Source organism: Dromiciops gliroides, chromosome 3, assembly GCF_019393635.1.
Source record: "Dromiciops gliroides isolate mDroGli1 chromosome 3, mDroGli1.pri, whole genome shotgun sequence".
Taxonomy (NCBI): Eukaryota; Metazoa; Chordata; class Mammalia; order Microbiotheria; family Microbiotheriidae; genus Dromiciops; species Dromiciops gliroides.
Window position 1 is genome coordinate 299,793,048 of NC_057863.1, and position 27,808 is coordinate 299,820,855.

Genomic DNA, 27,808 nt, shown 5'->3' on the forward strand with positions numbered 1-27,808 from the left:
TTTTCCCAATGTGGTGTCAATATAACATGAGTCAACATAAGAAATTAAATGAGAATTTGGGGGGGCAGCAGTTTACAGAAGCTGCAGATGACACATAAAGGTCAGCAGACAACACAGAGCCTACGGCAAAATACTTAAATTTTACAATATGGTACCGTAAACATCCCATAAAAGAAAAAAAAATTCAGACTTCTCTGTTATAGAGGGCCAAAATATTTTATGAGGATTTTCTACATGGAGGGGGCACTGTTCCCCTAACTCCCATGATACATAAGGAATAACTATATACATGTTTACACATAAACATCTATATATGAATACAACCACTAGAAGACTTTAGGGGTGGAAAGATCACTGGCCTAGGAATCTGGAGACCTGGATTCTAGTCCCATCTCAGCTACTTATGAGTTCTTGGGCTTTATACCAGTGATAATTCCTCTAAATTTGTTTCTTTATCTATAAAATGAGACATCTGGGGGGGGGGTGCAGCTAGGTGGCACAGTGGATAAAACACCAGCCTCGGATTCAGGAGGACCTAAGTTCAAATCTGGCTTCAGATACTTGACACTTACTAGCTGTGTGACCCTGGACAAGTCACTTAACCCTCATTGCCCTGCCAAAAAGAGAGACAGAGAGACAGAGAGAGAGACAGAGAGAGAGAGAGAGAGAGAGAGAGACCTGGGCTAGATAATCTCTAAGGTATCTTCTGGCTTTGAAATTCTGTGTGACTCTTCGATTTCATGAATGGGAAATAAAATGGGTAAGTTTTAAGAAAGAAATGGGGAAGGGGAAAGTCCAGAGCTTGAGGTCCTGTCTGAGAAGCAGTAGTGGTGAGCAAAGGATAACCTTTGTATAACCTGAGGTAATTAAAGAGTCCCAGAAAATAAAGGCCAGCAGAAAAAGAGGAGTTAAAAAAACATAATTGGAAAATTATCTAAGGCAAATTTTGCCTACTCCATAATTTTATTTAAGACCAGCTCTCCTGCTCTGCCAACTACAGCCAAAAGTCAATTTTTTGGACTTTGAGATTTATGGGGGGGACAAAAAACCCAATCCCAAACTATGGTGTGTATGTGTGTTGTTAAGTTATTCTGAAATATTTTGAAACATCAGGTCTCATTTATACACGTCTTTCAGTCACAAAATTTCTTCTGACATAGGAAAATGTTCTCTTACCAACTTTATATATGGAAATTTTTCTACATGAAATCTTAAGACGATTCCTAAATCTATATGTAAATGAGCACTTCCCTTTATCTAGGTAACCGCCCAAGAATGAAAAAAAAAAGTTGGATATAAAGAAAGTATCTGAGAGAAAAATCCAAAGGAAGAGCAAAACAAGATAGAGTTAGATAAAATGTGAGATGGCTGAAGAGAAAAATATGGCAAAACCCGGAGTTATGTATTCAGTCTAGGAGAAAAGAGATTCTTAAGGATGAAGTGGGAGAAGATGACTTAGAAGAGGAAGAGGTTGAATGTGCTATCAGATGTCTAGGAACTGAAGCAATAGGGCAGACTAGAGAAAGTAGCTGAGTTCTTTCAACATTCCCTTCCAAAGAACTTTAAAATAGTGCTTCAGTTTGAATTCTGCAGCAGGGGAGCCAACAAAAGGTTAAGGTGAGACATTCTTTTCCAGCCCAAGACAACTTAGGAGAGGTCTGTGACACTGGGGTGGGAGTTGGCCTAAAGTACACATGGCCTCAACACCAGCAATTGGCCTTGGAGGTGGCAACAGCAACAGCTTTGGGCACTTTCCAGTCAGAGATAGTAAAGGGATCTGGCGACTGGTCAGAAATAGATTGCAAAGAACCCTTGTGCTGTCACTGGGTGCAGAATGGGGTGCTGTTTGACAACTGCATTGTCTATACCCATTTCCAGGTCATAGAAACAGGGCCAGGAGGAGAACTTGCAGTCTAAAGGAATCAGGGGCCCTAAGAAGCAGTGTTACTTGTTTTCTTGAGGAAGCATGGGCTCAACAAGGAGTATCATTTGCAGATACAAGAGATCAGAGGCCCATTTTGGGTAAGGACCAAGGCACAGACCATGAGAGCAGTGACCCCAGCTCTCCCCAGATCATACCACTTTGGAAGCATGAAATACTTTCAACTCCCAGAACTATCTCTTAAAACTGCAGTGAGATGAAGCCTAAAGATTGGTACACTGTCTCCCCACCCCCAACCTGAGAACAAAGTTCACCTTTCACATTAAAGTTCAAAATCAAGAAATAGGCTATCAAAATGAGCAAACAACGAGAAAAAAGAGCCTAATCATAAAAAATCTACTATGGTGACAGGAAAGATACAAGCACAAACTTAGAAGAAGACAATGATACCAAAACAGCTACACATAAATTCTCAAATAAAAACTGTTTAACTTGAAACAAGCCCAACAAGCATTCCTAAAAGAGCTAAAAAGAATTATTTTAAAAATCAAATAAAAGTGGTGGAAGAAAAAATTGGAAAAGAAATGAGAGTGAAGAAAGACAATTACAAAAAAAGACAATTAACAGCTTGCTAAAAGAAGCACAAAAAAAATCTGAAGAAAATCACAACTTAAAAAACAAAGTTGTCCAAATAGAGAGGTACAAAAAAAGTCACTGTTGAAAACAATTCCATAAGAAGCAGAATTAGCCAAATAAGAAAAAAGGAAAGAGAAAACTCACTGAAGAAAATAATTCATTAAAAATCATATTTGGCAATTGGAAGCTAATGACTTTATTAAATATCAAGAGAAAATAAAAACAAAGCTCTTGAAAATCAAGGGAGAGGCAGAGCCAATATGGCAGAGTAGATGTAACAACCCAGTCAAATTCTAACATTCCCCTTTAAACAACTTTAAAGTAACACCTCAAGTCAAATTTTGGAGGTGCAGAGCCAATTAAAGGTCAGGATAAGACATTTTCCAGCCAAAAACAACTTAAGAGGTCAGCAGGTGAGATGGGTGACACCCAGGATGGGGGCTAGATAGACAGCATGGCTCTTGAAGGTGGTAACAGCAGCAGCAACAATTTTGGGAATTTTCAGCCCAGAGATTCTAAGGATGTTGGAAAACTGATCAGAAGGAAATTACAGGAAACTTTTTGCTGGGACTGGGCACAGCTGTCACTGATTGACACTTCTATTGCACATATACAGTTCTGGGTCACAGTTCCAGAGCAGAGAGAAGCATCAGGTTGCAGTTCCAAGACAAAGTGAAGCACTATTGCTTGCAGCTGCAGGATAACAGGGGCCTGGTCACAGTTCCAGGGCCAAGAGGAGCACTAATACTTGATGCTGTAGGAAACAGGGGCACTTCCTGGGTGAAGACTAGAACACAGACCAAGAGAAAGTGACCACACCTTTCACCGCCTTGGAAGCACTGAAAAATTATAGGTTTCCAGAATTATCTCTGAAAATACCAATGCAAAAAAAAGTTTAAGGCTTAGAAAAATGCTTCCTCATCCTCAGGTATGCAGATCCCAACTTTAGCATAAAGTTAAAAGTCAAAAACAGGCTAGAAAGAAAGAACAAACAGTAACAGAAAAAGAACTTGGCCATGAAAAGCTACTATGGGGGCAAGGAAGACCAAGACACAAGCTCAGAAGAAAATAACAAAGTAGAAAATCTACAATCAAAGCCTCAAAGAAAAAACTGCAAATGGGACACAAGCCCAATAAGAATTCCTAGAAGTGTTAAAGGAAAAAGATAAATTAGGAGAAATTATCTCACATAAAAGAGGTATTCAAGGAATAACTTTAAAATGAAGGAGGAAATTAGGAGTGATGGGCAATGTTTGAACCTCATTGTCATTGGAATTGGTTCAAAGATAGAATGTAACTATAATGAGAGAGACAGAGACAGAAAGAGAGAGAGAGAGAGAGTTGGGTTTAGAAATCTATCTTATCCAAAAAAGAAATAAGAGGGAAAGGGGGTATAAGACAAAGGGAAGAATTATAAAAGGGAACATGAATTAAGGGGAGCAGTGGTTAGAAGCAAAACAGACTTTTGAGGAAATACAGGATAAAAAGATAGAGGAGGATAAACAGAGAAAGAAAATACAGTTATTAATCATAACTGTGAATGGGATGCACTCGCTTATAAAACAGAAGCAGATAGTAGAATGGATTAGAAACTAGATTTCAACAAAATGTTGTTTACCAAATACATACTTGAAACAGAAAGACACCCAGAGAAAGAGTTAAAATAAAGAGCTGGAGCAAAATCTATTATGCTTCAGCTGAAGAAGTAAAAACAGGGATAGCAATCATGACCTCAGACAAAGCAAAAGTAAAAACAGATCTAATTAAAAGTGACAATCGGGGAAATTACAATTTGCTAAAAAAAAATAATCATAGGCAGAATAATGAAGTGGCATCAAAAAATTATACAGGAAGTTTCTCTGATAAAGGCCTCATTACTCAAATATATAGGGAGCTGAATCAATTTTATAAAAAATAAGAGCCATTCCCCAAGTGATAAATGGTCAAAGGTTATAAGTAGTCAGTTTTCAGAAGAAGAAAGAAAAGTTATAGTTAAATGAAAAAATCAAAATCACTATTGATTAGAGAAATGAAAAGTAAAACAACTCAGAGGTGTCATATCATGCCTGTCAGAAATGACAAATGATAGAGGGGATAAAGGGAAATAGCTACCTTAATAAAATGGTGGAGTTGTGAACTGGGCCAGCCATTCTGGAGAACAATTTAGAACTTTGGCCAAAGGGCTAAAATGCGTATACCCTTTCAACCCAGAAATACCAGTACTAGATCTATACCTAAAAGAGATCAAAGGAAAAGGACCTTCTATGTACAAAAATATTTATAGCAGCTCTTTTTGTAGTGGTAAAGAATAAAAAATTATGGGGAATGGCTAAACAAGTTGTAGCATAAAGTGTGATGGAGTATTATTGTGCTATGAGAAATGATAAAAGGGATGATTTCAGAAAAACATGGTACAGGGTGGACCAAAAGTCAAAATGTTCTAATAACTTTGTCAAATTTTTTTTTGTCATTTACAGGATTTGATTTTTAATTCATAATGTAAATTCATATATATACATACATACATACATAGAGAGAGAGAGAGACTGTATATGATGCTATGGTATTCTAAATTAAAAACAAAAACAAAAAAGTTATTAACTATTGAAATCCCTTTGTGACTTTTGACCCACCTTGTTTATGAAGACCTATATGAATTAATACAAAGTGAAGAGAACAGAATAAGGAAAATATTTTACATGGTAAAAGCAATATTGTAATATATTGTAATATGATCACCTGTGAAAGACTTATCTACTGGGATCAAGGCAATGATCCAAGATAACTCCAAAAGAGTCAAGATGAAAAATGCTATCCACCTCCAGAGAGGGAACTAATGAACTTAGTGCAGATTAAAATATACTTTTTTCACTTTATTTGTGTTTCTTACTTTTTATAGTTTTTTGGCAACATGGCTAATAGAGAAATATATTTTCATAATTTCACAAGTATAATTGATATCATGTTGCCTTCTCAACAAGTGGATGAGGAGTGGAAGGGAGGGAGAAAATTCAGAACAATTTTTTTTCCCCTCAAGAATAAATGTTAGAAGAGGAAGAAGTTAAAGGTAAGTGTAGAGATTGAAAAGAAGAGGGAAACTTGAGTTGCTGAATACAGAACCATCACACAGTGCAAAGAGATCAGGTTCTTTTAGTCTTTTAGCCCATTTCCATGCTTGACCAATGAAGATATTCTCCAGAGGGACAAAAGTAGACTATATTATAGGAAAAAAGAAGTGAGTGGAAAATCGTTAGTGATTGTTAGTGGTAACAACAGCACATGGGATAGAAGAAAAAAATAGAAGTCAGACCCAAGGGAAGGTTTTACTTTGGCAACTAGAATAGATGGGAAAAAAAACCTATGTCACAGACGACAGATAAAATAGTTCCTTGACTGCAGTGATTCTCTAAAAAAGCCAAGTGCTGAAATGCATTAGAGGCAGTAACATCAGATGCTCAAGCTTTTCAGTAAGAGAGGGAACAGCTACTGTTACAAATGAATGAACAATCAATCACTCATTCAACAAGTATTTATAGAACACAGACTACATGTAAATATATACTAGTAGACTAAACATGGAACTTGATTCAGTTTGATCAAGTTTAACAGGTATAGATTAAGGCTATTGGTGTGCTTCTTCCCAGAAGAAAACCATTTGAGACTTTTCTGAGATGATAGACATTTTCTGTTTGCAGTTAGAAAGAACTTTTAACATTTATTTTCTGTGACCTTGTGGATAAGTAACTTAGCTTTTCTATCTCCCAGACAACTCTCTAGGATGAAACTGCCAAGACAAAAGCAGGTTACAACCTATATCTGCATTGAGTGTTTGCTCATCAGGAATCATCTCTATGCAATAGAGAACAAAGGGAAAGCCCATTCACTATTAATGCTTAAAACTACATTAAGAATTTGGAATGCCCTGTATAGTGTAGAGTCACCACAATCTTTAGTCAGCTTTGTAAAACAAGGATGTTTCCCAATTCCCTTGAATGCAGATGTCTTCCCACTGTGGATTGTTTCCAATATATCTTGCACATATATTGTTTGTTTATAGTTGTTTTCACGTTGTCTCCCCAATTTGACTGTGAGCTCCTGGAGAGCAGGAACTATCTTCTGTTTTTCTTTGTATTCTCAGTGCCTAGCACAACCCTGGAACATAGGAGGCACTTAAAAAGTTTTGACTGATTGACCTAAATATCCTTTCTGAAACCATGCAATCAGAGGTATACCTAGGGTGGAATGCTTAAAACTTTGTCCCAAGGCACTTAACAGCATATTCTGTCCCTTCAGTCACAAATAAACAGATTTTAGCATTTAAATAGGAAGAATGGCTATTTAAAGTAAGAAGCTACCAGAATAGCAGTGACCTTGTTTCTACCAACCAGTCTAGTGTCCCTTCCTGACCTCCCACCAAGTGAAAGTCCTATTCTTCCAGCTTATTCCAGGCATGACTTGTAATACTTATCCTGAGCAAAAGAATTCTTAGTTATGGCTCTGCACCACCCCACCCTTCAAAAAAAATACAGAAACATTCTAGATTTTCAGCAAGACTTCCTGCCAACTCAGCTGAATTGCCTTAAATTTTAGGGGTCTGCAGGTTTATGTTGCTGTTTTGAATTAGCTTCTCTTGCCAAGGGATGTAAGAAAAGGATCCTAAAGGAAGCTAGCAAAAACAGCTCATTACTGTGCAGACCAGCCCACCAGCACCTCACAAAAGACTCAGTCTGAGAGGCTTTGTTGCCACCGTCTGATAGCATGAGGAGTGGCCTTGAATACTAAACAGGGAGCTGAAGAGAAAGGAAGGCTTCGTGAGAAACTGGGTCTTTCATATAGGTTGGAAAACAACAATATCAAACCATCCAGTTCCCAACAAGGCTATCAAACATGAAAAACTCAGAATATTTTAGGAAAATGGAGGTTGTGTTGGAGGGGGAGGGTAGTTATTATTGTCTGTTACTATTGTTTAAAAGCATCTTTCAGTATGTCCCTAATGCAAAATCACATACAATAAAGTCAGTTTGCTCAACTAAATGAAAACAAAGGAAAACAAAATTGGTTGGAAAGGACAGTTTTCATTATATATTAATTAATGTAAATCTAACATGCTAATTGAAAGTCTGAAATAAATATCTATAGTAAACTGAAGTAAGACAGAGGGGAGGAGTAGTTGAAAATAAATTAAGATTTTGTACAGAAAAAGGACAACCACAACTCAGTCAACCGACACACCCTCAAAGCAATGGCCCCATCCATCTGTCAATCAACAAGGATTTATAAAGTGTCTACTATTTGCCACACACTGTATGAGGCTCTGTGGATACAAGGACATAGAACAGAACAATCCCTACTTGCAAGTAATTTATATCCTAATGAAAGAGGAGAGGCACATGTAATCTAAATATTTATCCAGTACAAAAATAATTTAATAACTACAAATATATGCAAAGTAGTCAGCTACAAGGTAGCTTAGGAGGTTACTTAGTAGTTCAGCGTATTTGAAAACTTCATGCACCAGATTGTGCTTGTGTTTAAGCATATATTTTTTATGTATTAAATTATGTTTATGCAGGATAAATCTTTAAACATACTTGTGCCTTCCCTTCTTCTTTCTATGAGAATGTAACATCCTTGTGAGCAGAGGTTGGTTTTTTTTTATTCTTTGTACTTATATCCCCTGAACTTAGCACAGTATCTTAAAGGAAGAAAGAGAGACTCTATGAAGTGGAGATAAGAAGGGAGTGCCCATCAGTGTCCTATCGTTGTCAATAAAGTCAGCCAACTTTATTAAAGAACCTACTTATGTGCAGGTCATATTTTCCCCAAAATAGGAAATTTTGGCATTAGAGGGAGGGTAGTTTTCCTAAAGGAGTGGTCAGTTAGGTGGCACAGTAGATAGAGGCAGGGTTTGGATTCATGAAGACCTGAGTTCAAATCCAGCCTCAGACAAATTACTAGCACTGTGATGCTGGGCAAAGTCATCTAACCCTATTTGCCTCAGTTTTCTTATGTGTAAAATGAGCAAGAGAAGGAAATGGCAAACCACTCCAATATCTTTGCCAAGAAAACCCCAAATGGGGTCACAAAGGATCAGACACCACTACAACAACTGAACAACAACAAAAATTCTCCTAAAGCATGACCTTTTCTAGCAGAGCTTTTAAACTAGAGTAAAAATATAGTTATAAACATGAATTAGTATTTGATTTATGTATTTTGTGGTTAAGTGTTGATTTTGCAGTTATACTGATATAAATGACACTGACACAAAGATAGGACAATTTCTCTTTCTTTCTCATTAATATGACAATTTCTTCAGTCTTTCAGGCTAGAAATCTTGAAGTCATTTTTGGACATTCCTTCTCCTTCATCTCTTAAAGCACTGTTAACAAAAAAAAAAACCAAACCCACTATGTTACCAAGTTCTGTTGCTTCTCTCTTCAAAATGCATGTCAGACTCACAGTTTGCCCTTCATTCCCACTGCCATGCATCAAATCAAGAAACTCATGCATGATTTCTGTTTTATGGCAACAGCTTTCTAGTGAGCAGATTCAGCTTTCTGCCTGTTCCCATATACCACATATATCTTACAAATAAATATAGTGATGTGATGGATCTTTCTTGAAAGACACAAGATCCTAGAGCAGAAACTATATGTCAATTTGTCAAAAATATTGCAGAGGGTATTCCCATTTAGTATTGAAGCATATTAGATAGCCTGATGAGTTCTGTTATTTTTCTTTAAATATAAGCATCATCATGGCAGTGGGCCTCATCTAGATGACTAATACATCAAGGTCAGGTTGCCTTTCAAGACTTCCCAGAATTTGGCTCCATCCTGCCTAAACTTTCCTTTCCTTATCATAGGACTTTTGCTGCCATCGGGATGGGCTCCTCTTTGACTTCCAGCAACTTCATACTAATGCTTTGCCCTCAATGTCCTTCCTGCCTAAAAGGCACTATTTCTCCTCCTCACCCTCAAACCCCATCCTATCTGAATTCTAGGAGTTTAAAGATTCATATCAAATTCCACTTCTTCCATGAGACCTTTTCCAACTATTTCAGACCTCTCTGGTCTGTCATTTCCCTCAATGCCTAAGCACAATTTGGCTATTAATTAAATAGGGGTTTGTTTTGCTCTGTTTTGTTTCACAGAAGTTAATCTTTTCTTCCCAGTGGGACCACAACATGGTACAATCAAAAGAGTACTGAATTTGGAATCAAAGGACCTGAGTTCAAATCCTGTCTTGGCTCCTTGGTTTCCCCATCTGCAAAATGAAAATGGAGTAAATTTCTTTTAAGATATCTTCCAGGGGCAGCTAGGTGGCGCAATGGATAGAGTACCGGCCCTGGAGTCAGGAGTACCTGAGTTCAAATCCGGCCTCAGACACTTAACACTTACTAGCTGTGTGACCCTGGGCAAGTCACAACCCCAATTGCCTCACTAAAAACAAAACAAAACAAAAAACAAACAAAACAAAACAGATATCTTCCAGGTTTAAATTTGTAATCCTATATGTGACCTTGAGAGCAGAGATAATAAGCAGATCATTGATTATAGAACTTTGAAAAGAAGGGAGCTAAGAAAGAATCTCATCCAACCCACATCTTTTACAAATGAAGAAATTGAGTTCCAGAGACTTGCCCAGCTCACATTCTAATGCATGTCCAAGTTAGAATAAGAACCTTAATCCTTTAATTCCAAATTAAATACTCTCTTTCCATTGCAGCATGCCATATTTATGCCCTATTCTTTGCTAGGTATATATAAAAAGAGCTTTAAATATCCATTAGTTGATTGATTTGATTTGTAAGCTATGAATTCAAAAAGTAAGAGGGGAAACAATAACAAAATGCAAAGAACTGTTATATTATTTTGCATTTAAATGTCTTTATTTCCATTAACAAAATGGTTTATTACAATATCACATGAAATTCCTTAGGCTGATATCTGAGATGATATCATCTATCAGAAAATATCACAATCACAACACATTAGTCATACACTAACGGTAAGAAAGGTACATGAGAGACAAGCATCCTGGTTGTAATGTCTAATTTGTGACCTTGTACATGTCAGTTTATATTACATTAAATGAAGATAGAATTTTGTTTATGGCAAGTATTAACAAAGGTGCTTATGAAAGAAAAACTACCAAAGCCATAGTCTACTTAGTGAAATTTCCATTAAATATTGAAAACTGAGTGTGTACACTATGACTCTGAAATTGCAGACCAAAACAAAAATGCTACCAGGCCAAGTGAATGCACCTCAAATAGATTACTTTACACTTTGACATTTTTCAAGTGCTGTTTTTATACATAATTTTATATTGAGGACATTTATAAGTTCAGGAAAGTTTGATGCTTTGGATTTTTTAAAAACTGTTCTTTTTTTTTTTTTTTTTTTTTTTTATTTTTAGTGAGGCAATTGGGGTTAAGTGACTTGCCCAGGGTCACACAGCTAGTAAGTGTTAAGTGTCTGAGGCCGGTTTTGAACTCAGGTACTCCTGACTCCAGGGCCGGTGCTCTATCCACTGCACAACCTAGCCGCCCCAAAAACTGTTCTTTTTCAATTGATATTGCTATCTAATTCAAAAGAGGGTACAGATTTCTCAGAAATGGATCCAATGAAAGACAATTTCATTGAGTTTTTCAAGAACTGGTACCGGAAGTAATATTTCCATATAGCCTTTTAATTAAAGAATCTCTACATACTTAAACCAAGATTTCAATTTTTTCATAATTAAGTTTTAATATTTTAATTTGCATAAGAACTTTTTTTAGGTTGTAAGGGGGAAATTCTAAATAATTTAAATATGTACTTCTTGGTTAAGTATGAAGTCAATATATCGTATGTCTAGTTTCATTAAATTTTACTAAATGGCTGTGATGACTGTTAAGTTAATATTCAGCACCTAGCTTGTTAACTCTAAGTTGTTTGTTTTATGGAGGAAGTGGCAAAAGAATTTTAGTTGTCCTAAATGAGTTTAGTTCATCTAACCCTGATAAATTACATTGGAAGATACTGAAATAGCTGGTTGTTAGTCATCACTTCTGTAATTATTAGTGATATTTGAGGAATCCTAAAAAAAAAAAGAGATGTCTCAAGACTAAAGAAGGATTCTAATTTTCAAAAAAAAAAAGCAGTAAAGGTTGATATTTCAAACTATAGAGCTCAATGATTTTGATTTTGATTTATGGTAAAAATTATTAAATATAATATAAAGATATGGAATTGTGAGTACTTAGAAATCAAAAGGTGTTCACTACAAGCCAGTATGGATTAATTAAGACATACCAGATTAATCTCTTGTTCTTTTGTGAAGATTATACTGGTGTATATATATATATATATATATATATATATATGTGTGTGTGTGTGTGTGTGTGTGTGTGTGTGTGTGTGTGTATACATGCATATACATATATAGGGACTCATAAACATAACATTCTTGAATTCTGAATGTTATAAAGGTAATTGACAAACTCTTCAATATCACAGTGTACAGGATGAAGAAAAATCACGGATAGTTGAGTTATCAGATTCATGGAGCATTATTTGATTATTTCCCATCAAGAATAAAGTATCCTGTTAAGATCCTCAGGACTCTGTCTAGGGTCCTATTCAGTTTAACATTTTTTTTTTGGTCAATGACTTGAATCAAGAAAAAGATATTTATAGAATTTTTAGTTAACAAAGCTGGGAATAACAGGCAATATATACATTGGATGTCAAAATCATGATCAAAAAAGTCTAGGCAGCTGAAACAGTGGTCTGAAGGTCAGAAAAAATGTAGTAAGGGAAAATATAAAATCTTATTGTTTAGGTTAAAATATTACCCATATCAATTCAAAAAGAACTAGAAAATAGTTCATTGCAAATAAAAACAATCTAGGGGTTTTAGTGGACTGTGCATTTAATATGAGTTAAGAGGGTGATGAGCAGCTAAGAGAAGCTGATGTTACCTTTGACTATATTATTAGAGAAAGAACAGTAATCATCCTCCTATATTCTACTCATCTTTCTGGAGTGGTTTTTTTTTTTCAGTTCTAAGTAACCCGCTCTAGGAAAGACAATTACAAGTTATAATGCAGAGTAACCAGATTATTGAGGGGATCCAGGGATATTTACCCTAAAAAAATTCAGAAGGACATGATAGCTGTTTTCAATTAAAGGAATTGGTCACCTGGAAGAAGGATTAGATCTGTTTTCCCTCTTCTACATAATAACAAAATGAATGAATGGGTGGAAGGCATATTGAGAGCAGAGTCCAATCCAGCATCAAGAAAAACTTGATAATAAGTTAAGCTGTTCAGATGTAGAATAGACTGTTTTAGGAGCTAGTGAAATGTTTGTCATTAGGAATCCTCAAGTAGAGGCTAAATGACCAGATATCAGGAATGTTGCAAATATGATTCATGTTATGTCTAAGGATTGAAATTTTATTATGTAATCTGGGATTCTAAAGCTAGCATTCATATGGTACTTTAAGGTTTTCAAAGAACTTCTCCAATATTATCTCTTTTTTGTCATGGCAACCCTCAGAGGTAGGTTCTATTATCATCCTCATTTTATAGGTGATGAAAGTGAGGCAGCGTTTAAGTGATTTGGCCAAATTCACACAACTAGAAAGTGAGGCTGGATTTGAATTCAGGTCTTCCTGACTCCAGGTCTAGGGCTTTACTGACTGTACCACCTAGCTATTCTATGACTCTATAACAAGATCTGTTTATTTGTTTGATGACTATTAAATAAACTGGTTTATTTATTTAGTAACTATTAAAATAAAAGAACAATGGTTTCTGTATAATTCAACAACTAGCAATTCTCCCAGTGCTCTGTATATTACATAGGACATAGAGAAATCTGTACCATTCTATATCACAGATGGAAATCTGTCTTGCCTCAAAATGGAGAGGATGTGGTAAGGGCTGAGCTTCTGTACAGATGGAGTTCAGATACATGAAGTAAACTGAGTAACCAGTTGATCAACAAGAAAGTGTTAAAGACAAAGGGGCCTATCAGAAATAGAACACAAATCATAAAGCCACAACAAGGTCTAAGAAAGGTATTACTGAAAGGCAAAGAACAATTTTCTATACTACAAAGTTTATTGCTAAGAGATATAAGATGGAACTAAATGAAGTACATTCACATTATTACTCATGCTCAACTGCTACATAGGCACATATGAGTTTTAGAGCCCATTTATGTACCATGAATTAGTCAGTCTCCTCCTTCCAAACCATACAGAACCCTTTCTTATGGGGATCTCCTCATCTCTTTGCTTCCCTTCTAAAGTTTAATGAATTTGCTTGGGCATAGGATCAAGCAAATATTTATAAACTGGAACACTTTCCTCTATCATCTACGATCATAGAATTCACAAGGCAATACAAAGAACTCCTCAGTGATGAGGGTGAGGTAATGAGTTCCATATCCAAGTGAGGCAGTTAATACTATTTGATTTTATCAACACAGACTGTGTCCCAACCTCACTCCTATACCTTAATTTTTTTTAATTTTTTTTTTTTGCAGGGCAATGAGGGTTAAGTGACTTGTGCCCAGGGTCACACAGCTAGTAAGTGTCAAGTGTCTGAAGCCGGATTTGAACTCAGGTCCTCCTGAATTCAGGGCTGGTGCTTTATCCACTGCACCACCTAGCTGCCCCTACTCCTATACCTTAATAAAAAATAAACCCTTAGCTATAAGAGGGATCAGGAAAAGGGATGTTACAGAATCAGCAAAAAACATCCCTATCCCTGACTAAACAATAGTTCTCATGAAATGGTTTCAATGGTCTATCAATTAAACAATCCAATAATATCACATTGCAACTAAAAATGCTAACTAAATCTTAGTCTGTGTTGATAAAATTAATGGTTAGAATGAGAAATATAAGTATTATTGTTCTCTGCTCTCATTAGACCATTTCAAAAATACATCGTTCAGTTCATTTAATTGCACTTTAGGAAAAACATTGATAAAACAGATTGTATACAGAGAAAACCAAATAGGATGATGAAAGGCCTGGTGACTATTTTATATAAAGACTGATTGAAGTAACTAGAGATAATTAGCTTGGAGAAAGGAAGATTTAAGGGAAAACATAATACCCATCTTCAAGCACTTAAAGGACAATTATGTGACAAAAGTGACTATACTTGTTATATGAAATCCTATGTTAGGATCCATGGATAGAAGTTACAGAGAAACCATTAGGAGAATTGCTAACAATTATAGTGATCCCAAAGAGGAATGGGAGGTAGCAAATTGCCCATCGGTGAAGGTCTTTAGAAAAAAGATGAATGTCCATTTGTAAACATAGAGAAGATTCCTGTTTATATACTGATTGGAATATATGTATAATATACATATATACATACATATAATATACATATATATAATCTAAGGTGTCTTCCAAAAGTAAATTATGTAATAATATGAAATTCAACCTGAATTCTTATTTAACAACTCAAAAATTACTTTCTCATTAAAACAAATTCAAATCTGTACCTTAAAGATTTTTAATAGTTGCTAAAGTGTCCTTCATCCTTTAAGAGATTAAGACTTTGTCAGAACAATTTCCTAATAATTTGTTAAATGAGCTTGCAAAAGTTAGGTTGTTTGCTTTTGGTGCTATGAATCATGTTTAAATAAAGTTACAGGATTATAGATTTACAGCTAGAAGGCACTTTAGAAATTATCTAGTCCAACTCTTTCATTTTGCATTTAAGGGAACTGAGGCCCATAAAGGATAAATTATTTACCCAAAGACACATAGCAAGTAAGTGACAAAATCGATACATTTTATTGATTCTATATTTAACACACTCTTTTGCATCAGATTGCTTCCACTAAGCAAGTCAGAAGCTAATGGCGGAGGGGGTAGGTGGAAACTAAAGTGGAACATTGTCTCATTTTGATTAGATGGGGTGAAGGTCTAATTGGTGGGGAAGGTTACTCTTTCAATATAGAGACTTGGACCATTTTCTCTTCCTAGTTTTAAGAAGGAAATTTCAGGAGAACTAGGAGCAGGAAGCTGGAAAGGAGGTACTATTAAGTCTTACTCTTATAGCAAGTTGTGAGTGTTTGGAGATTTGGTTAATTGAATGTAGGGAAGAGTTCACCTTTTGAACTCCTCAGTCCTTCTCCTCTGGCAATGTGGTCATCTTTTTCATCTACTTCCCTTCTCCTCCCATCAGAGTTGACTTACTCTGGAGTCGACACCCTTGACACATTCCTACAGAGGGATTTCTCTGTACATATGTAGAGAGAAACCATAAAGGAGGCAGTGTGACCACAACGGTATGTGCCCATCACCACACTATCTACCTACTTTTCCTTAAGTCTATGGTTTTAGCCAAGGGGGATGAGGGGGAGTGGGAAGAAGACCAGGTCCTTATGTAAGAAATAACAGCATTCTTTTTCATACAGCTTGAAAGTTTCCAATCAAGTGGGAATCCTAATGACTTTGGATGGAGTTACTGAACTCAATTTCACTTTATTGTTAATTAGTTTCAAATACAGGGTGTCTCAAAAGTCTTAGTGTAGTTTGAAACTTTGAAGGCTTAAATGACCTTTAAACACACAGCCTGCTTAATGCTTGCTAATTTCCATTGTTTTGATAGAAAGGCAGGTAGAAGAAGAAGAAGAAGAAGAAGAAGAAGAAGAAGAAGAAGAAGAAGAAGAAGAAGAAGAAGAAGAAGAAGAAGAAGAAGAAGAAGAAGAAGAAGAAGAAGAAGAAGAAGAAGAAGAAGAAGAAGAAGAAGAAGAAGAAGGTAGATAGATAAAAATAAATATTTGTAAATTTAAAATAAAAGCAAGCCTGAACATTGTTTAAGAACACTAGAACAGAAAGCAAAGGGCACAAATTAAACTATAGGCCAAGAACATGTTTTGCAATTTTGATCAAAATACCTAACATCACCCTGTGGTGATATACCTTTATTACAGGAAAACTCCAAAATTTTAATAACACCCTCTTTAGTGCTAAAAAGGTAAAACTAAAGTTGTATAATAACAGCAGATGCACAGAAGCATCATGTTCAGACTGAGTGATAAGACATTTGTATATGTATTATGTATGTACATACGACTACATGGAGGGATATTTTGTTATTGTTGTTGTTGTTGTTGTTTTTCCTTTGTTCTTGAAGAAGATGATGGTATCAGGAGGTGATGTTATGATTTTCAGTAAACTGGTTTTATGTAAGGGAAGACTGTGTAAAGTCACATGCCTCACTCTCCTCCAGAGCGATCGGCGTCCACTGGCAAGATATGAATCAGGACAACTGGAGATGGCCCTAGATGTTAGAGGCAATCAGGGTTAAGTGACTTGTCCAGGGTCACACAGCTAGGGTCAAGTGTCTGAGGCCAGATTTGAATTCACATCCTCCAGGCTCCAAGGCCAGTCCTCTATCCACTGTGCCACCTAGGTGCCCCTATGTTTGTGTATGTGTGTTTGAGAGAGACAGAGACAGAGAGAATATGTACACTTAAGGCCTAAAATTCTATTGTATGCTTTTCCCTTTTGAATTTGTTCTGAATTCTTCTGAATGACAAATACATGTTCAGGTTTTCACTCACTATAGCTTTCAGTAGCTTTTCTGATGTTCAGATACCATCACTGTCAAATGGTGTCAGGCAACTTCATATGCACTCTTTCTTGTGACAAGAAATTATAAGCATCTCTATCCATCAAAATCATTTTCTTTCCCTTATAGTGTGTAAAACTTTCACCCCATTTATGATGCTTGAGATTGAGAGAAACGCCCTCAGTTTAATGTTTTCCAGTTAATCCTCTAAAAAGTGCATTGTAAAGCCAAAAGAATAACTCAGTGCATTAAGAAGTTTGGTCAGTGACCATGTTTTAATGGCCATCAGGTTAATAGTGCAGATGAGATTTTTTTGCCCACTGTTTCTTTCTGATGTGAATGCTTCACCTATGCAAGCACTAGGCCATGAACTAATAAAGCAGGGAATTAGAAAAAATTGTAGTTACCATCATTATCGACCTATTATAGTCTTAGAAAAGTTTATATTTGCCAAGCATACTTTCTAGTCAGAAACGGTCCTACCTTGGCAGTCATTCTTATACTCAATTTGAGGGATTCTAATTGTTTTTATTGAAATTATAGAATATGTCACAGTAGGAGTAACTCTACCACCTAAATTATTTCATCTTAACATTAGAAGACACATACCTGTCTGTCTGCAAAAGTTAATATTTCATTAATTCCATGAGTCTATGATCTCATGAATGTGAATACTTTCTCCATCAATGCAGATAGCAACCCTCCTTCATATTCTCAATCCTCTGTAATTCCTTTCCAGGTTATACTATAAATTGACCAACAATGGTTTATCCCATGGGCTAGAAGCCTTTCTCTAAATGACTTGCATATATACCAAAGTAACACAGAGAATAGTCATCACTTTTCTTCACTCTCTCTATAAGATCTGCCTACCTCTATTTCTTGTCAGAGAGACAGAGTCAGGGATAGAAAGAGATGCAGAAACAGACGAAGAGATTATATAAATATAGATATGTTCCAACTCATTGTTGGGATTTATATAGCTATGTTATAATAACCTTTATCCCCTACATCTTCATATTACCCTTTGCTTAATTTGGAACTTTCATTTTTCAGGAATTATGGTACTTAATGGCCATTAAAATTTACGACCATTGAAAAAAATCAGGATAAAAAGATGAGCCTTTGCTTCAGTAAAAAACTGAAAATCATTAAAATTAAGGTGTAGAAGTTAAGATTAAGATATAAGTGCATGGAAAGAAGCCCAGCTATCCCAGATAAACTCCAATAAATGTATTAAAAGGAGACTAGGGGAGCAGCTAGGTGGCACAGTGGATAAAGCACCGGCCCTGGATTCAGGAGTACCTGAGTTCAAATCCGGCCTCGGACACTTGACACTTACTAGCTGTGTGACCCTGGGCAAGTCACTTAACCCCCATTGCCCCGCAAAAAAAAAAAAAAAAAGGAGACTAGGACCAATGATAAAGAAAACAGAAAAGAAATATAAGTCATTCCTTCAGCACAGTCCAGATCCACATTAAAAAGATGGCCAGAAGGTAATAAAGATGGATAAAGAGGTTGTACCAGGGATACCAGTGAAAATACAGGTGAAAAAATAAACAAATGGAGGAATGAGAGTAGCCATGTAAAGAAAACTGCCACAGACAGAGGAGGCAAGCGTTAGTAATCAGGGATCTGAAGTCCAATTCCAACCTTGTCAAAAGAGAAACTAGGTACACAGCCTGCTCCCATAAGTCACTGTACAAGGAGGGAGAGAGGGCTATACATTCCTTGTTGCATATGGTCCCAGAGGTCAAAAGCCTGAGTGTATAAATGTTACAGGCACTATGGAGGAGGCTTGAGACCAATACAATCTTTCTTTTTTGGGGGGGTGGGGGAGGGGGAGGCAATGAGGGTTAAGTGACTTGCCCAGGATCACACAGCTAGTAAGTGTCAAGTGTCTGAGGATGGATTTGAACTCAAGTCTTCCTGAATCCAAGGCCAGTGCTTTATCTACTGTGTCACCTAGCTGCCCCCAAAAGAGTGCTTTATAAGTTTCTTTTTTTCTTTATTTTTTTGTGGGGCAATGAGGATTAAGTGACTTGCCCAAGGTCACACAGCTAGTAAGTGTCAAGTGTCTGAGGCTGGATTTGAACTCAGGTCCTCCTGAACCCAGAGTAGGTGCTCTATCCACTACACCACCTAGCTATCCCAATACAATCTTCAGTAGCCAACTGATGTTTGTCAGTATCACATAAGATCAAAGAATAAATTCCTTATTAGAGGTCATGAAAGGAGAAGAAGATAAGAAGATAAGAACCTATGGAGGCAAGAACTTTCAATGGCCTAAAAGAAGACTGAGACAGAAGCCAGTGATTGAAGCAAAGGATAGAATCCAGATTGCACTGGCAGTGATAGTAGTCTATAGAGAAGACAAGACCAAAGAAGTCCTATTCAAATCCTTGAGGTGTTCCAGAGCACAAAAATCCCAACCCAAGAACTGAGGCTAAAATATGACTAATCAGAAGAAAACAGTGAACACAATGAAAAAAAATATTCTATTACAAGAAACCCTGGAAGTAAGCCCAACTAAAGAAAATGACCTTACGGAAACTACAAATGAAGCTTCAGATTTCTTTAAATGCCTTTGTCTACAAAGAATATAAAAGTGGCTAAATATAAGGAAGCAAGAGATTTAAAAAGGAAATTACAAATAAAATTAGAATTTCAAAGGACAAAATAAAAGAATAGCCTGGAACAAAAGCTAGAAAATCATAAACAAAATTAGAATGAAGCAAAGAGAAGTCAGTGACTTTATGAGACAACAAACAATATTAGAACAAAGTCAGAAGATGGAGAAAATAGAAGAAATTTATGGAGTCATTTTGCTATCAAAAATTACTAATCTGGAAAATAGATCAAAGAGAGACAATCTCAGAATCATCAGACTCCTTGGACACAATAACCAGACAAAAAATCTGGACACTAGACTTTAAGAAACCTTTTTTAGAAAGCTATCTTATCTATTCAAACTATAAAACAAAGTTAAAATAGAATGAATTTTCCAATCATCTCCTGAAAGATACTTTAAACTGAAAACATTCAATGAAGTAAAGGAAAAAATACTGTATGCATGCAGAAAGAAAGGTTTAATATGAAGGAATTACAATCAAATTCACACAAGATGTAGTAGTAACTGCTATGATGTGGATACACTTCAGGAGAGTAGCAAGATATAAAATAAGCCCATAAAAATCATGAACATTTCTGTATATTGCTGACAAAACCAAACAAGAAAGGATAAAAAAATCCATTCAAAATAACTACATATTGAGTCCAATGACCACAGCACACTCAAGAATTATATGAATGGGCAGCTAGGTAGCACAGTGGATAAAGCACCAACTCTGGATTCAGGAGGACCTGAGTTCAAATCTGGCCTCAGACACTTGACAATAGTTGTGTGACCCTGAGCAAGTCACTTAACCCTCATTGCCCTGGGGGGAAAAAAGACATATGAATAAAACAATAAATAACTTTTTTCAAAATAAAAATAGATCAAATAATTCAATAAATATTAATTGTTCATGGTTAGACTGTCATTTTAATAAACATGACAGTACAGATTAAGTAAATTAATTTTTTCAATATCATACTAATTAAATTTGCAAAGGGTTACCATGTAGACACAGAAATATCCATCTGGTTAAAAATAATATTTTTGGGGGCAGCTAGGTGGCACAGTGGATAAAACACCAGACCTGGATTCAGGAGAACCTGAGTTCAAATGTGGCCTCAAACGCTTGACACTTACTAGCTGTGTGACTCTGCGCAAGTCACTTAAACCTCATTGCCCTGCAAAATATAAATAAATAAAAATAAAAATAATCTTTCTTCATCCAACCATTCTGGAAAGAGATGTGGAACAATACCCCAAAAGTTACTAAACTATTCATATTACTAGTAAATATAAAACACAAAGAGATTAAAAACAAAGAAGAAAGGGCCATTTATAAATATATATAAATTTATAAATATATATATATGTAGAAGGACTTTTTTAGACTTATAATTAGATACCCTTTTTATGTTTTTGGTTTTGGTTTTTTTTGTGGGGCAGTCAGGGTTAAGTGACTTGCCCAGGGTCACACAGCTAGTTAAATATCAAGTGTCTAAGGCCAGATTTGAACTCAGGTCCTTCTGAATCCAGGGCCAGTACTTTATCCACTAAATCACCTAGCTGTCCCTATAATTAGAATTAGAAATTAAGTGCCCATTACTTATTGAATAGTTGGGCATACTGTGGTAGAGTATAATGGAATATTAGTGTCATAAGAAATTGTGGAAAAGACATATTCAGAGTAATCTGAGAACCTTTATATAAACTGGTGCTAAGTGATCAGAAACAGAAAAATAATACAATGACTACAACACTGTACTTCATGAGGAGGTAAAAATGGCACAAGAGAAAACAAAGATAGGAAATTCAGCTAAATTTGATCAAGTATCCAGAAAGGAGGTATAATCTTGAAGCAATACAGCTTTGAGTAGATTGAAGAACTGATTCTCAAAATATGTGAAAGAAGGGAAAATGCTTAAGAGGAAAAAAATTGACGTTATTATCACTGAAAAAGGTGATTGGAAAAAAATATTAATAACTACCCACCCATATGCCTAGTTCCCTATTTTATAAGAATGATTTATTCATACATTAAGGATATTCTTTTTTAAATAATAAACATTTTTACGACAAGTTTTGAGTTCCAATTTCTATTCCTGCTTCCCTTCCTCACGCCCTCCTATTCTCCCTCCCTGAGGCGATAAGTAATCAGATATAGGTTATACATATACAATTATTTTTAAAATTTCCATATTAGTCATTTTGTATAAGAAGATTCAAATAAAAGAAAAAGAATGAAAGAAAGTGAAAAATAGCATGCTTCAGTCTGTGTTCAATCAATATCAGCTCTTTCTCTGGAGGCAGATAGTGTGCTTCATCATTTGTCCTTTGGAATTGTCTTGGATCATTGTATTGCTGAGAATAGCTAAGTCATTCACAGTTCTTCATCTAACAATATTGCTGTCAGTGCACAACATTGTCCTGGTTCTGTTCACTTCACTATACATCAGTTCATGTAAGTCCAGGTTTTTCTGAAATCACCTTGCTTATCATTTCTTACAGCACGATAATATTCCATTACAATCATATACTACAAACTTGTTTAGCCATTCCCCAATTGATGGGTATTCCTTTGATTTTCCTATTCTTAGTCACCACTAAAAGAACTGCTATAAATAATTTTGTGCAAATAGGTCCTTTTTCTCTTTTTTGGATGTCTTTGGAATATAAACCTAGCAGCAGTTGTTATTGTTGCTTGTCTTTCATTCTTAAAGAGGACCATGACATCTCATGATGTCATGACTTGCAATGAATTGGATTTAACTGAGGGAAGGCTGTACAAAGTCACCAACCACACTCTCCTCCAGAGCCATCTTGGTCCAGTGGCAAGATATACACCAGGATGACTTGAGATGTTTAAGTCAATTGGGGTTAAGTGACTTGCTGAGGGTAATACTGCTATTATTAAGTGCCAGAGGTAAGATTTGAACTCTGGTTCTTTTAACTTCAGGGACAGTGCTCTTACCCACTGTACCACCTAGCTTCCTCCCTAGGAGTGGCATTGCCGTATCAAATGATATCCAGTTTTATAGCCTTTTGGGCATTAAGTATATTCTTAATGACTGTATCAAACAATAAACTAAAAGCTTTCACAGCAGAAACTATTTTATAGTTAAACTATTTTTTTTGGCAGGGCAATGAGGGTTAAGTGACTTGCCCAGGGTCACACAGCTAGTAAGTGTCAGGTGTCTGAGGCTGGATTTGAACTCAGGTCCTCCTGAATCCAGGGCCTATCCTTTATCCACTGTGCCACCTAGCTGCCCCCTATAGTTAAACTATTGACTGAAAAGTATAGAGAACATATGAATCCACTATGTTCACTATTTGTTAAAAAAAAAAAAAGCACCATGATTCAATAGAGCAAAATGTAACCTTAAAAGCTCTCCCCAATCATATCTTCCATGCACTTATTAAAATGATACAATATATGCTGGAAAATGTAACAACAAAAGTAACTTTCAGGATTGAGAAATTTATATCACTCATAGATCACTGAACAAAGATTAGTTGGATGAACTGCTATGTTAATATTGACAGATGATCTAAAAGATATTTGGTTCTTAGAACCCCCAATCGCTTGTCCAATATTTTGCCACTGTCACTGTAGAAGAGGCCATTTTGTATCTTTCTTTCATGCTTGCAGTGGTCAAAGAAAACATTATCAAGTAAGTAGCTAATGGTAATGTACCTGTCCATTCTCAATTGGATTGGTCCTTGGAAAGCAGAGATGGTTTGTTGCAGGACTTCTATTCAAAGTCCTTCCACATTCCTGCTACTCATGTTCAGCTGAAGGAACAAATCTGGGAGGGCTCTGAAGGAGGAGTTCTCCTTTCAGTAACCAGAAGGAGAGAATTAGGTGGAATATGTAAGGTGATGACCACAAAAGAACACGTGGCAGGCTTTCCCTCCAAGCACTGCAGCTCAGGCTTTAATGTACATCATCCCCTTCCCTCCACGCCACAAAGGATCGAGGCATAGAGAGGCTATCTGCAGTGTTACTCCCGTCCTGTTCAGGAAAGCACCATTGTCTCTTTGCATAAGCTCCCAAAGATAGACAACACCCCCCTCCAAGTTTGTACAAGACAGATTTGATCCTCAGGATGAAATAATAACCTTGTAATATTTTTAGCTTTGGAAGACTGCAAAGAATTCATGCTGAGATCAATAAGGAGAAAAATAACAAAATCATACAGAGGAAGCTAGAGCATGCAAAATGAAGAAAGAGCCAAGCACCCACGTTTAGAATGCACTGCACAGCGTTTTCAAAGCCTGATGATAGCTAGCATTGTTAGAAGTTATATAGTGCTGCTACTGTCCCCAATACGGATGGGGAAACTAAGCCAGAAAAGGATAAATGACTGGTCCAGATTCACAATGAGACCAGATTTGAACTCAGGTCTTCCTGACTCCACACGCAGCACTCTAATCCACTGTGCCATCTAGTTTCTTTACCTCAAGGAAAACAACTAGGCCATCCATAGTGCCTGGAAGGGACTTTAGAACATTTGTTGTTTGTGTAGTTTAGTGGTTTGGTATGCTAAAAGGACCATCCAGGCCACTAGGAAATTGCATACTTTTGTGGACAGAAAGTAATTAACAGCATTCGCTTTGACCCAGCCATATTGCTCCTAGGCCTATACCCAAAGGTCATCAAAGAAATAGGTAAAGGTCGTATATGTACAAAAACATGCACAGTAGCTTTTTTTGTGTTGTGAAAAAAAACTGGAAACTAAAGAGATGAGATTGAGAAATAATTGAATAGATTGTACTATATGAATGTGATCACATATTATTAGGGTCTAAGAATTTAGTAATAATAATAGGTGATTTCAAAGAGAAATTGAAAGACTTATATGAACCAAATTAGAGTAGAGGAAGTAGAACCAGAAAAATGATTTCTACTAAAACACAAATATTATAAAACTAATTTTTGAATACATCAATTAATGAAGAATGAAACAAGTAGAACAAGAAGAACAATTTATATGATAATAAGACTATAAAAACAAACAACTTTTAAAGTTGTAAGAACTATGACCATTCATGATTAAAAAGGATGGATGATGAAACATACTATCTACCTCCTGAGAAAGAGGTGATAGATTTACAGCCTGAGTACAGAATGAGACATATATACAGCCAATAAGGGAATTTGTTTTGCATGACTATGCATATTTCTTACAAGGAATTTGTTTTTCTTTTTTCTTATAAGATTGGAAGCAGGGGGAAGAAAAATAGGCTTCTGTTAATTAAAAAAAAATAAATAGAGGGGTTGCAGGGTGTTGCGGATATGGAATTATTGCATGAACTTCCAGATGAGGTCACTGTGTTGTTAATTTTGCTTAATTGTTTTACTCAAAGAAACCTCTCATGGAGTGTGAACAATCCACAAATGTAATGGAAAAACAAAATCTATCAATAAAACAAACAAAAGAGATGGGAAAATGTGAGATGTAGGAAGGTTAATTATTTGCACAAGGTGAAACAAGGAACAAGTGACCAAGACAGACTCCAAACCCAGGTCCCCTGACGTCCAAACCACTCTGCCTCTCTGCTCTTGGAAGGCCTAAAAAGAGGACAAGGAGTCAGGCAAGAGCCTGATTTTTAAATCAGAAGAATGTTTAGTACCAGATGGTTTAGAGCTTTTGAAAGACAAGTGGAAAGGATTTTGTTTGTTTGTTTGTTTGCTTTTTTGCCAGTGTGACTTCGAGAGGTGTAGAGACTAGAGGGGATTACCTTTCATTGTTACATGTAGCTCATTGACAGGTGACAGGTGACAGCTATCACTCAGGCATCCCCCAAGCCTCTACCAAGATGTGTATAAATGTTTGCTGTTGAAGTTGATGAGAGTCCATACCATTGGAGCTGTCTTCTTTTAGCATTAACTGGTGGAGCTGAAAGTAGCAGACTCCTACCTCAGGATCTCCCTACAGCTGAACAAAATTACTTCTAAGCCAGATTTTGTTGAAAAGATGCATCATTCTACCATTCAGATTCTTCTGTAAAGACTTGTCTTTGTGCTCAGCTTTTCCGGGGCAGAGGGATGTATCATTCATTTCTTAATACCCAAGGCTTAAAGCTTTAATTATTAAGTCAGATATGGAATACCTCTCATTCTCTAAATTCCCATCCTTCATTTTATCCAGGAACTAGAAAGTTGAGTCACTTTCACCTGTATAGTCCTCTATCTAGTTCCATTAACTATAATCTAGATATATCATAATGAGCAAGGTCCAGGTTCTTTGGACACAGGGTCCTGTTCACTGAGTAAATCAGTTAATTCTTCCCAGGCATATTTTTTAGTATTATAACAATCCTGGCAAGACTTGGACTAGCTGATTTTGCTTCTCTATATTCCAACCACCTGAGTAAATGGATAGATGAATTGATGAATGGGTGGATGGATGGGATAGATAGATAGACAGACAGACAGACAGACAGACAATCAGTATTATACCTTGCTGCTTTCTTACCCCTTTAGCTTTTGCCTTTCCAGCCTCTCCAAAGGTCTGGGTTTTAGGATTGGAAAATAATGAGCTGCCATTTCTGCCGTGTCATGTGGCTGAAGGAAAATCCCACCCCATCTGCTCTCCTTCTTGCTGTGTTCTCTCCTCATTTCTCCAACATTCTTGAGGGAGGGTTTTTTTTTTTTTCTGTAACTTCAATTGAAATGGGAAAACACTGTCCTCCGACTTCAGCTTCTTCTCTTTTTGAACTTGGAAGAAATGGAACTGCCAGAGTCTTTAGCAGCTAAGTTCCCCTCACAAGTCAACTAGTCAAAGCCTCGAGAGAAGGACGGTAATACCTTCATGGATACATCAGCTGAAAGATTGACACCATATCTACATTGGTTATATAAAGCAGTTTATTTGTAAGTAGGCCAATTTCATAGGCAGGCTTTATACAGCCACTCTAGTCTTTTAAGATAAATCACTGAGTCACTTTTTTTCTGGGCTATATTTGACTTCAAAGCAGTTAAGTTAGCCTAAGTGCAAACACAAAACCCCAAAGAGTAAGAAAACTCTGTGATGTTGCCTTTTGGAAACCAGGCAGGAGGGCAGGGGTGATGCTAACAGGTGACAAACCACTGTGCAGATGTTCTCTCTGGCAAAGGCCTGCAGCCATTCATTTACTGCCAGGATTACAAAATGTCTCATAACATTTGTGTCACTACCATTTTTTCCCCAATCAGCCGCAGCTTCCAAGAAAGGAAGAAAAAGCACCTAGATGTTAAAACCTTAATGAAGAAAGAACGGTTGATCCTGCTATGCTTTGCCAACAGCTTTAGATGTATCCTGATTAGACGACCAAACAGCCCAAATCTGTTTTATTTTTTCTTTCTTCCCTTCTTTTTTTTCCTCTTTCATTTTTCCTTCTTTTCCTTCTTTCTGTCCTTTCATGAAAGAAAAAAAAATATGCCTGTTGGAAGATTTTCTAAATAAATTGCCCCTCCCCAACCAAAAAAAAAAGCCTTTTCTTAACCCTGGTGATTGTGTTTGAACACAATTGATTTCCAATGTGTTTATAGCACAGATGAAAGGAGCGCACAGAACTGCTGGTAAACAAAATTGCAAATGTCATTCAATCCCAAGGGATTCAGTGCCAGAAAAAAGCACATGGAGAGAATCAATAATCACATTTCTGTCAGTCTGTTGTTAACAAATCAGATGGCAGTGCAGGGCTCTCTAGGTATAATGGAGATCTAAAAATAACTGCATCATTATATAACCCAGAGGCAAGCTCATTCAGTTTCTAAATTTAGCATGTTCTGCAAAGGCCAGTCTGGTGGAGGGAGGGGGTGGGGGAAAGGGGGCTTGTTGCTGGTGCCAATTAGCAAGATGACTCACGCAGCTCAGCTAATAAAAATGAAATGCATGTCTCTCGGCAACAATTTATGGAGGGGTATACGTATGGAAAGCATTTTTAAGAGACCCAAATGAGATAAAATAAGACTTGGTATTGCAATCAAGGGGTGAAGGGAGGGAAATGAACTATTTAGATCAAAATTATCTCATAATAGAGATGAACATTGTATTATGTTCATCTGTTGAAGGGGGAAGGGAGGATA

General features: G+C 36.4%; 1 long non-coding RNA gene across 1 annotated transcript in view; it reads right to left on the reverse strand.

Annotated features, from left to right (window-relative positions):
- Nucleotides 1-26,521, reverse strand: part of LOC122745623 — a 106,709-nt gene extending 80,188 nt beyond the window's left edge. Inside the window, exon 1 of the long non-coding RNA XR_006355477.1 lies at nt 26,214-26,521. This is a non-coding gene — a long non-coding RNA (uncharacterized LOC122745623). The remainder of the gene's footprint in view (nt 1-26,213) is intronic.
- Nucleotides 26,522-27,808: the final 1,287 nt, after the last annotated feature.